Consider the following 12,138-nt stretch of genomic DNA (forward strand, 5'->3'; position numbering starts at 1 on the left):
GCCCGTGTTTGGAGATCCTGAACCATCCTCCTCCATCTCAGCTGTTGCTCCGATCTGCTGCCTCTTCCGTGAACTCTGATGTCTTCAGTTCACTCGGTAGCCTTTAGAAAGTATAGCCTGGGAGACTCTCGAGAGGCTCCCTGGGTCACGGCAGCCATCGACCCAGCTCTTTGAGCCTCGCTGAGAGCCTCAAGTCCAAGCAGGAACAGACGACCCCACGCTGATGTCCGTTTGGAGTTTTACATGCAGGTCGGCCTCTGGGACTGCAGGAGGGAGCCTGCCATTCAGGCATCCAAGAAAAGAGTGAGAAAAACATCTATTCATAGCCAAACAGAGCCTGCTCTGTGGAAACGGTGCTACCAACGCGACAAGCAGACCAGCTGTGCGAGGGCTTCCCGAAAAGCCGGACCTCAGAGCATCCGCATGGAGGGCTCAAAGACTTGAGTGGTCACCAAGCCTGTAAAATATGCCACGACATGCAACCGTGCCGTTCCTGAGGGAATACGGTTCTGACCCCAAACCTGGGTTTGCCTTCCAAAACAAAATTCTTTAGACAACAGACATTTTTTGGCTTAAACAATCTGCTGGTCTGTTTTGCTCCACTCTCTAAAGTAAGGAATACTCATGCTAACAAGAGCCACGAAATCACGTGCCACTACTCTGTGGCACCTACTGCACCACATATTTGGGTCCATCAGCTCACCCCATGACGTGGGCATTCCTGCCTTCATTTTGCAGATGACAGTCAGAGTGGCGCAAATGTGAAGACCTGGGAGACAGCAGAGGCAAGGGCTTGAACACTGGTGCCAGCCTGGAGTTGGGGATGAATCTCGGCAGAAGCAGGGTTTAGTAGAAACCCTGCCTCTACGAAAAACACAGAAATTAGCCGGGTGTGGTGGCGCACGTCTGTAATCCCAGCTACTTGGGAGGCTGAGTCACAAGAATCACTTGAACTAGAGAGGCGGAGGTTGCAGTGAGCCGAGATGGCACCACTGCACTCCACACTGGGCCAAGAGTGAGACTCTGTCTCAAAAATAAATAAACAAATAAAATAAAATACTGGATGTGTCATGAAGGGAAGCTCCCACCAGACATACATGCAAGAGCAGAGAAAGTTCCAACAGGCGGGGCACGTGGTCTCGGACCCCAGACACACACATTCTTCCCTCCACAGGCGTTGGGAGAATTCCTGCAGGGGCAGGTGTGGAAGGACAGGGCCCAGCTGCAGTCAGAACGACTCCATAGAGACCATGTCAGTCCTGCCTTTTCAGACACTGGAACCCATTAACCGGGAATTTTGTGCTGAACGCCCAGAAAAATCCCCGGAGCTTTGTTCATAGTTTTGGGTCAACATTGGATAATCATTAAACAAACGTGTGTGTGGTTGCTGCCACACTCCCATTCTATTCCCGGGAGCAGGAGAGACCCGAGTCCACTCACTCGAGGCCTCACGTTTCACCAAGGACTCCGCCAGTCCACACCCAGTATTTTATTTTATTTTATTTATTTTTGAGACAGACTCTCGCTCTTCTCCCAGTGTGGAGTGTGGTGGTGCCATCTCAGCTCACTGCAACCTCCGCCTCCCTAGTTCAAGCGATTCTCGTGTCTCAGCCTCCCAAATAGCTGGGATTACAGATGTGCGCCACCACACCCGGCTAATTTTTGTATTTTTAGTAGAGACAGGGTTTAAACATGTTGGCCAGGCTGGTGTCAACTCCCAACCTCAGGTGATCCTCCCACCTCAGCCTCCCAAAGTGCTGAGATTACAGGCGGGAGCCACTGCGCCTGGCCCACATCCAGTATTTTAAAGATGGGGAAACCAAGCCACACAGCAGAGGTGTGACAGGCCTCCAGACATTCCATTATTTGCTCACTCAATGGACACACAAGTGCTGGGCACCGACCGCGTGCCAGGCAAGGGGGACCAATCTCCATCCTCAATGGGGCTCTTAGGCATCGCATAAACTACAACCAGTGTGCCCGCTGCTTTGCAAGGCAGGGTGTGGAAACACAGGGAAACGTGTGTGCAGTCTACCTGGGGCATGGGATTTTTCCTCAGAACGGGAAGCAGTTCTGAGTGGAGGAATAGGGGCAGAGCACTGCAGGCAGAGGGCATGGCATATGCAAAGGCCTGGAGGCGAGGCAAGCCCTGTGCGAGTTGTGGGATAGGGGCCGGAATGACAGCAGTGGCATCAAGGTTGCAGAGGGGAGGCTCAGGAAGTAGGATCCACAGGGCACCGCCACGGCCTGCACATGGCTGGCAAGTGGTGCAGAGCCAGGGCTGGCACCCAGGTCTCCAGGCTCCCTTCCAGGGCTCCCTGCACACTACCCTCCCTCCCGCGATACCAAGTCTAGGTGGGTTTTACTCAATGGGTCATGTGACCAATCAATGCCTGAGATGCAGATTAGCAGCACATCTGTCCTCTGTCCAATGCTACCTGCGCACACTCAACTTCCCCAGCCCTGCCCAGTCGTCTCGGCTAACTGTGTCTTCAGGATGTGGGGAAGGAAACGCCTATAGAATCTCCTTCCCAAGAGGCCCCACTGAGGCTCCATTGCAGCAGTGGCATGAAATTTATGTTCCTGGCCCCAAGATGCTCTCTCTCATTCAATATTGACTGAGCACCTACCACGTGCCAGGCCCTGGGCTAGGCACGGGAAGGGTTCGCCTTGTCATCCCGAGCCTTCCTGAGAGGCACAGGGCTGGAACTGTGCCTCCCGCTTCACAGGAGAGAAGTGGGGCTCAGGGGAGCTCTGGGACTCCCTTGCTTGAGATCACTTGGCAGGGAGTTGTCAGGGCGGAAACGTCTGATCACAGGGCCTTTGCCAAAATAGATAAAGGCCCTTGGGGGAACAGGAGAGGCTGGATTCCCTCCTTCCTGCCCCACAGGCTGCCCTTTGTCCACAAAGCGGGGGAGGCCGTGCTGGTGGGCGCTGCCAGGAATGGCGGGGCCCTGTCATTACTGGGAGGGGCCGCTCTTCCACCCAAAAGAGCAAAGCCAGAGCTGGCGGCCTGTGCTGGGCGCTGAGACGTTCTCAGCCCTCAGTAGTCCTGGCTGGTGCAGCCAAAGGACTAAACGCTGCAAGCCTGCTTTTAAAAAACATCGTGCTGAAGACCAAGATCTATTCAGCACTCATCTTTGGGGCCTGTATGAAAGCGCAGGAACGAATCTGGGATGCAGAGAGTCAGGGGGACCCCGGCCCTCCCCTGTGCCCCTGAGTATTCAGTGGGCGTGTCTGACCCACCCGCTGTGGCCTCAGCCTGGCCCTCACTGTGGTGACAGCGTTCCCCCGCCAGACTCTGCGCCTTGGTCTCCTGTCTCCTCCTGGGAATGAGGGCGGGCTCCCTGGATCTGCCCTCCTCATCTCTTATGCCCCCTGAGTAATGTTCCCCTCAAACCCTTGTCTATCTTGAACTGGGGCATAGGCCCTTACCTGGAGATACTAATCAAGTTACACTGGGGTCACATGGGATTAGGGTGGCCCAAATTCAATGATGGGTGTCTTTCTATGAGGGATGGACACAGAGACAGACGCACAAGGAAGAAGGCCATGTGGTGACAGAGGCGAGCACTGGAGGGACATGTAGACAAGCCACGGAACACGGAACACGGAACAAGGAGGGTGGCTGGCACCTGCCAGAAGTCAGAAAAAGGCACGGCAGGTGCTGTGTGAGAGCCTCCATGGGAACTGAGCCTGCCGCCAGCCTGATTTCAGGCATCAGGCCCCCAGGATTCTCCACGAGAGAATGAATTTCTATTGTTTTCAAGCACCCAGTTTGCAGTAATTTGTTATAATATCCCTAGCAAACCAACACGACCCACCACACACCAGGGCAGAGCCGGGGGCTCATGTGTGGCCGTGACTCAGAGGTTCTCGAGGCATCAAAGTCTCCCCCGGGCTCCACTTCTGTGTCTGGATGCAGAAGCACAACAATGGCTCCCGGGCCTGGGGGTGTCACAGGCCTGGACAGCTTCTCCCACATTTTGAAGACAGACATAGGTTGCCAGATTTTTCCAGCATCTAAAATAAAATGTCCACCGAGTATCACCATCTTTCATAAAAGAAAGGGCAGGCTGGGTGTGGTGGCTCACGCCTGTGATCCCAGCACTCTGGGAGGCAGAGGTAGGCAGATGACCTGAGGACAGGAGTTCGAGATCAGCCTGGCTAGCATGGCAAAAACCTGTCTCTACTAAAATACAAAATTAGCTGGGCGTGGTGGCACGCACCTGGAATCCCAGGTACTCAGGAGGCTGAAGCAGGAGAATTGCTTCAACCCTGGAGGTGGAGGTTGCAGTGAGCTGGGATCGCACCCAGACTGCACTCCAGTCTGGGCGACAGAGTGAGACTCCATCTCCAAAAAGAAAAAAAAAAAGAAAAAGAAAAAGAAAAAGAAAGAACAGCTGACATGGAAAGTAGCTATGCCAAGCCAGGCCTTCCTGTTCTTATTTCACCATGGGTCTGCGGAAGACTTCACACGGCCTGGGACTGGGATTTGGGAACCAGTGGACTCAGGCCACTGTGCTAGGTGACTTTTTCAATCCTGGCTGAGGAGAAGCACGGCTGGCCTCCTCCACTCTCCTATGAGTACAAAAAGGGGGTCTCCCTCTCAGAAACGGGACCACTATATTCCAGTGAACATGAGGGTAATTCTAGTGAACTCCCTCTGAGTACTGGGTGATCTCCCAGTCTGAGGGAGGAGACCCCTAGGCCAGTCACGAGGCAGCCCGCTAGTGAGGGAGAAAAGAAAACACAAGTGAAGAGCGGGAGACACAGCAGGGAAGCTCTGATCTTTCTCAAGAAAAACAAAGCAGGCCGGGTGCGGTGGCTCATGCCTGTAATCCCAGCACTTTGTGAGGCTGAGGTGGGTGGATCACCTGAGGTCAGGAGTTCGAGACCAGCCTGGTCAACATGGAGAAACCCCATCTCCACAAAAAATACAAAAATTAGCTGGCTGTGGTGGCATGCACCTGCAGTACCAGCTGCTTGGGAGGCTGAGGTGGGAGGATCCCTTGAGCCCAGGAAGTCAAGGCTGCAGTGAGCCGAGATCATGCCACTGCACTTCAGCCTGGGCAACAGAGCAAGAACCTGTCTCAAGAAAAGAAAAAAAGGAAGAGAAAAAAGCAAAGTAAAGAGCGAAATGATGCACAATGTGCAGACGTCAAGGCTGAGGACCCCAGCTCTCTCTGCAGGGTCCTCTCATAAACCCGTGCCTGGCCACAGAGCGAGGGGCCAGATGCCTGGTGCTCCAGGAATATCGTTCCAAACATGTGGCCCTGGAGGCCTGATGACCCAATGGACTGGTCACCTCGTGCTTGGAAAACGTCACACCCATGTCTGCCCCACGCTACCCAGTGCCGGGACAGCAGCCCGGGGAAACATTCACATGAGCGTGAGGAATGTTTCTTCTCCAGGGACTCCAGGTGCTGCTGCCATCTCAGAGGACGCGCCGATGGTGGGGATGCCCTCTCCCGGAGTGCTCGGCCGGGACAGTCTCGGCGTGAGCGGCAAGCCTCACTTGGATGATAAGGTCTGATGCCGTAGCCTTCCAGGCCCCGATTTCAACTCCCCTCCCTCCTGTTCTGCACGCCCAGACCGGGGGCAGGGTGGGCCCCAGTTCTCAGGAAGCCAGGAAACACACTCTTTTCTGGGCTAAATGCCCAGATTCCTCGAGCAGTCACAGGACACACTTTTTCTGAGCTGATCCAAAGCCACAAGCATGGACTGGAAGTTTCTTTGGGCGGTGTGAACCTGCAGGGACACAGCCAGGCACACCTGGAATTCCAGGCTCAAAACTGGTCCGTGAGAGAGGCCCAAGCTAATCCTGGGCAGGCAGGGGCTCCAATCCTGCCCTGGCACTGTGACCCAGGGACAGGCCTGCCCTCTGTGGGCCTCCATTCCTTTTTTGAGAAAACCAGGGTTAACCCATTCTGCCATCATTTGCCAAGCATTTCTTGAGAAGCTCGTGAAGCCAGGCACTGTCCGAGGGGTTGGGGACACAGGAGTGGGCGAGACAGAGAATGCCTTCCCCTCCCACAGGTTTTGCGTGGTCGGGAGGTAGACACAGACACGAGAATGAACAGACGTGGTCATTTCAGACAGTGATATGTGCCTTGAGGGAAACGCAGCCAGGGAGTGACTGGGTGGTGCCAATAAAGGGCTGGGCTTCAAAGAGTCGCTGGGGCCATCAGACCAGATCATGCAGCAAATTCCTTGGCACATAATCAGCACTCAACAGATAAAGGGGTTCTCCTGTCCTCCCACTGCACAGGTGGGACAAGCGAAGTCAGAAAGAGAAAAGCTGGGCCAGGCGCGGTGGCTCACGCCTGTAATCCCAGCACTTTGGGAGGCCGAGGCGGGAGAATCACTTGAGGTCAGGAGTTCGAGACCAGTCTGGCCAACATGGTGAAATCCCTGTCTCTACTGAAAATACAAAAATTAGCTGGGGGCGGTGGTGTGTGCCTGCAGTCCCAGCTACTCGGGTGGCGGAGGCAGGAGAATCGCTTGAACCCGGAGGGCAGAGGTTGCAGTGAGCCGAGATCGTGCCACTGCACTCCAGCCTGGGCGACAGAGTGAGACTCCATCTCAAAAAAAAAAAAAAAAAAAAAGGGGGAGTGGGGGAAGAGAAAGGCTGGAGCAGGCTGCAAAGGGACTAGGCTGGTATCAGGCCCAATCTAGCCCCATGTTTCTCAGGGGTCCAAGGGGGAGCTCCCTGCCCTCTTTGCCCCCATAAAGACCCTCCTGCTCTTTCTTGGTGGGAAAATGATGCCTCCAATATCACAGCCCAGGCTATCCCACCAAGACAGGTTGAAGCCACCCATCCTCCACCTGTTCCAGCAGACAAGTCTCCTCTCCAGGCCAGGCCAGAATTGAAATATGGGACACTCCACCTATTTGCTGGGAAACTCTGCCCAAACCGATCACCTCTCTAAGCCTCATTTTTGTGATGAGAAAACCAGGAAGGAGATCTACTTAATGTGAGATTGTGTAGGCAAAGTGCCCTGGTACACAGGAGGTCCGAGATCGTGCTTAGTCCCCCCGCCCTGGTCTCCACTGATCCTTCCCCACACTGAGGCAGGGGCTGGGGCAGGTGCTGTAGGTGACGGGAGCTCTCAAGGGAGTGGGGAGTCAGATGTGGTATGAAGGCTTCTTTGCTGGGCATCTTAGCCAAGACCCTCAGCCTCTCTGAGTCTCAGTCTCCCCAGCTGTAAAATGCATCAACCAACACACATGAAGTCATCCAGCTGGTATCTGACGCATTTGCCTGCCCACCCTCACGCACCCATTTGACCTAAAAATATTCTGACCGCATCCCAAGTGGGCACTAAGTCCTATGGTGGGCTAGGGGTGGGGATGTGTGCCTGAGCCCCTTGTTGGTGGGCAGAACCCAGTTTCCTCTAGAATCCCCCTGTAGCTACCTGGGTCTGCAAGGGAGTGAGGGCTTGTGGGCTAGCCTGGGCTCACCTTCCTAAGCAACCTCTCCTCCATGGAAAACAACGCCCAGACAGACCCTGGGAACGGCCCCTCCTCACTGCCTGGGACACTTCTGCTCACCTAGGGGAACCTATGAGCCCAGCCCACGCTCCCAACGCATACGAAGTGCCACAGATACAAACAGTCACATATCGCTTAACGACAGGGACACACTCTGAGAAATGCAGCATTAGACGATTTTGTCACTGTGTGAACGTCTCGGAGTTGACTTACACAAACCCAGACGGTCTCGCCTCCCCCACACCTAGGCGATAGGGTGTCGCTTGTCGCTCCTGGGCTACACACCTATACCGCATGGTCCTGTACCGAGTACTGCAGGCGACAGTAATGAAATGGTCAGTATTTGTGGGTCTAAACGTGGAAAAGGTACAGTCAAAAGATGGCATTATAATCTAATGGGACCAATGACACATAGGCAGTCTGCTGTTGACCACAGTGTTCTTATGTGGTGGTACATACTGTATTAAAACTCAAAGACGGCTGGGCATGGTGGCTCACGCCTGTAATCCCAGCACTTTGGGAGGCCAAGGCAGGTGGATCACGAGGTCAGGAGATCAAGACCATCCTGGCTAACATGGTGAAACCCTGTCTCTACCAAAAATACAAAAAAATTAGCCGGGCGTAGTGGCGGGCACCTGTAATCCCAGCTACTCGGGAGGCTGAGGCAGGAGAACGGCGTGAACCCGGGAGGCGGAGTTTGCAGTCAGCAGTGATCGCGCCACTGCACTCCAGCCTGGTGACAGAGTGAGACTCTGTCTCAAAAACAAAACAAAACAAAACAAAAAAACAAAAACTCAAAGACGCCCCTTCTCACAGCTTCACCTCAGACTTCTCCAGACCCAAATAAACAAATAAATGCAGGGAGGATCGAAATTCAGTCACAGGGACAACACAACGCACTCCCCCACAGCACACACGGAGCAGGGCTCTTGCAGACTCACGAGGCAGCCTTGACATCGGGGATACAAATGAATTCCGCGGCTGCCGCCGACCTGCCTGGATGGGGCCTGCGGGTGCGTTCCCGTGAACGCGGGCCTCTCTCGTCCCCAGGAATCAAAACCGTTTCTCTGACAGGGAAGAGAGTAAATGACACGCAGAAATCAGAATTTAGGGACAACAACACTTTCTGTCCTCTCCCCAGGCATTGCTGGGAGCTTCACAGATTTTATCATTTATTCTCACCAGTCGGCAGGCGTGGGCCTGGTTTTTCACAGGAAAGCTGAGAGAGGCCGAGGGTGCTGAGGTGAGAGCCCCCCACCGCCCCAACAACCAGCAGGAAAGGGTGGGAGCGGGTGGTGGAACAGGAGAAAGAGCTGAGGATTCTTTGTTTTGTTTTTGAGATGGAGTTTCACTGTGTTGCCCAGGGTGGAGTGCAATGGCGCGATCTCGGCTCACTGCAACCTCCGCCTCCCATGTTCAAGAGATTCTCCTGCCTCCGCCTCCCAAGTAGCTGGGATGACAGGCGTGTGCCACCATGCCCGGCTAATTTCTGTGATTTTTAGCAGAGATGGGGTTTCACCATGTTGGCCAGGCTGGTTTCAAACTCCTGGCCTCATGTGATCCACCTGCCTTGGCCTCCCAAAGTGCTGGAATTTCAGGTGTGAGCCACCATGCCCGGCCAAGCCAAGGACTCTTTTTGAGTGGAAGTGCGGCCTCAGGTAGCTGAGAGGCTCGGGAACCTCCACAGTGGCATCAACACCTGGGCCTCCCCACTGGCCTCTAAGTCCTCCCAGCCTTAGCACCATCATTTTCCACATGAGCCACCAGAAACATATTCCTAAGCCTCCATCGCCCCTTCCTTATCCACCTTCAAGGTTTCCGGGTTGCCATCCCTCCTGAGCTTAGCACTTAAGACCCCTTGACCCATCGAGCCCAAGTGACATCTGTCCTCCACCATGTCAGCTCCACAGAGCCACTTACGGGTTCCTGCAACCGCTGTTTCCCACCTCTGCACCCTGCTCACGCAGTGTCCCCATGCTCTAACTGCAGGACCTCGCCACCTGGCCAACTCCTACTGATATGAAGGGCGCTCTGATGAACAAGCCACAATAGCAGGAGGAGGAGCAATTATTGTTTAAAAAGCTAATAGTTAATATGTACATATCAATAATAATATACTGTTAGGATTCGCGTGTGTGGCGGAGGGGCTGTGAAGATTCAGGCTCAAGCACTGGCCGCTCTGCACACACTCCAGCCACACAGAGACAACCACTGCTCCGGCCACCGTCTGCCCTGAGTCCACAGGGATTCACCGGCCCCTTCGATGTGCCACAGGGGCTAATACATTATTGCTTCGTGATTTTTCTTTTTCCACTCTTGCTCTTAGGCTGACCCGATGGCTTCTGTGGGCCTCAGCCTCACCCTGCCCCCAAGACAGATCCAGGTATGGAGGGCCTGGGTCAGAGGAGAGTCAAGGGCAAAAAGCACATTGCCCTCCTTGACTGATGAGAGACTAAGACCAGGGCCCCAGCCCCCCCTTGCCCCAGTCGCCCATCCGGAGATCATTCCTGAGACTCCGGAGCCACGGAAGCTCCTGGGGAGCATGTTTCCTGACTCGCAGCCCTGAATTCTTTGCTCCCTGATCCAGGGGTCTCCAGGTGGGAGCTCAGCCTGTGGACACCAGGCACCTGGCACTGTTCCAGGCTGCTCCCCACTTCTCCCCACTCTCCCCAGGACAGCCCCATTCCCCTCATCTCTCCTGAAGTTCACAGCACCCTCCCAGCACCCCCAGCCTCCATGGGCCACACTCTGCCTCGGGGGGCCACGCCCCTGCTCAAAACCTTTCCAAATGCCTCCCGCAGGATCAAACCCAACTGTCCTTTAAAGGATCGCTGTAGCAGGCACAATGGGTGTGTGAGTCACAGAGCCGGTTCCGTTTGTCCCACTGACCTATCTGTCCCCAAAAAAGGCTTGGGTTTTGGACACAGTGGTCTCAGCAGCTCAGTCGTCCCCATGGCCACAGGCCTGAGGAACAAACGAAGGGTGCATTCTCCCTCCCCTCACTACCGTCACCGAGGCCTTCGCCAGGCCAGGCCCTGGGCTGAGCGCTGAGACCACAGAGGAAAGTGGGTCTGTCCCAGCCCTGGAGGGGATCCTGGGGCAGGGGACTGGCCATCAGTGGGCCTCACAGGGTTGGGGGGGCGATGCCAGGGAAGATGCAGAAAGGGCTATGGAGGCACCAAGCAGGGGTTTCTAAGCAGTGTGCTGAGGTCAGAGGAGACTCCCCAGAGGCAGTGATGTTTGAGAAGAGAGAAGGAAAGCATTATAGACCTAGAGAGCCTGGAGCTCCGCCCGGCAGAGGACAGGGCCCGGCAGGCAGGGGCAGGCAGCCGGAGTTGACATTTCTGAATGCCGACCCCACCACCCATGGGTTCTGGGCTCCCCGACTGTCATCAACAGGGTTACCCCTCCACAGTGCTGGGAGCGAAGATGAGGAAACCAAGATTCAGGCAGGTGAAACCATGACTCAAAGATATCTAGCAAGTTAGTGGCATGGATGAAATGGCCCTGGTTTAAATAAGTGGGCACCTAGATCTCATCCCTAGACATTTAAAAATATGTTTTTAAAAACATCCACTGTAGGATTCCAACTGTTGGCTCTTTGGGGGCCGCAGAGCCTTCATCAATCCTTCCTTCTGTTATGTGTGGAATTCCTTCTGTGTGCTGTGCACAGTCTCACCCTACTGGAGTTTCCTGGGATGGAAGTGTGGTGAGGCACACGATGAACTAATCATGAGAATGAAGCAGGGTTGGTGCCCCTGGGGTCGCTGCTCAGGTTAAGAATTGTACTAAGTTAGGTCCGGTCCTTTTCACACCCTTCTCTTCATTCCTGTGCACACAGCAGACACTACTAATCAATGCCAGTCTCCAAAGCCTTCTCAACACGGCATCTCGGGCAGCCCTTATCAATCTATCGAGCCGGAACTGGAAAGGACAATGATTGCCAGCCCTGCTGCAAATGGACATGCAGGATGACAAGCACAGTGTGTCAGACCAGTCAGCTCCCCACCTCCCTCCCTCATCCTCAGGATCCCAGACCCCTGAAATTCTATCAGATGTCCAGGTGGAATACACGACATTCAGCATTGTCCTCGACCAGCATTCTTATATGAAAGCAAAAAACCCTCCAGATGTCTGCTCACTTTCCCAGGGAATTGGGAGGTGATGCTGGGACAGGCTGCTGACAGGTACCTGGACTGTGAGTCCTTGCTCTGCTGCTTCCTGGAGCCTCAAGGAGGGGCGCTGCTTGTCCTCCGCGAAAATGGACAGACTGAGGTTCAAACTTCAGCGCTACTGCTTATGAGCTGTGTGACTCAAAGCTTAAGTGTCTCCACTCTCTGGGCCTCTGTTGTTTCATCTAAGAATGAGGACAGAGATACCAGTCCCCAAATTTTGGCCAGCGCAGTGCCAGGCATCTGTGAGCAGCCCGTAAATCCTGGGTCCCCTCCTTCCCTTCTTCTGAAGTCTAGGGGCTATGGTACACAGGTGTCAAGCTCCGTTCACATCTGCCACTGGGGCCAACACACGCCCTGCCACTGCGAGGCTCACACGGGACACGAGCAGGAAGCAGATTGGATGGGCCCTGCGGCCTCTATCCTCCATGGCCAAGGATCTTTACCACCCAACGAAGCATCCATGTGTAAG

General features: G+C 54.6%; 1 protein-coding gene across 1 annotated transcript in view; it reads right to left on the bottom strand.

Annotated features, from left to right (window-relative positions):
* The window catches only part of NEK6 (NIMA related kinase 6), a 984,684-nt gene that overhangs the window by 76,080 nt on the left and 896,466 nt on the right, over positions 1 to 12,138 (bottom strand). The gene's annotated exons all lie outside the window — the stretch shown is intronic.

The sequence above is a fragment of the Macaca thibetana genome, chromosome 15, assembly GCF_024542745.1.
Source record: "Macaca thibetana thibetana isolate TM-01 chromosome 15, ASM2454274v1, whole genome shotgun sequence".
NCBI lineage: Eukaryota > Metazoa > Chordata > Mammalia > Primates > Cercopithecidae > Macaca > Macaca thibetana.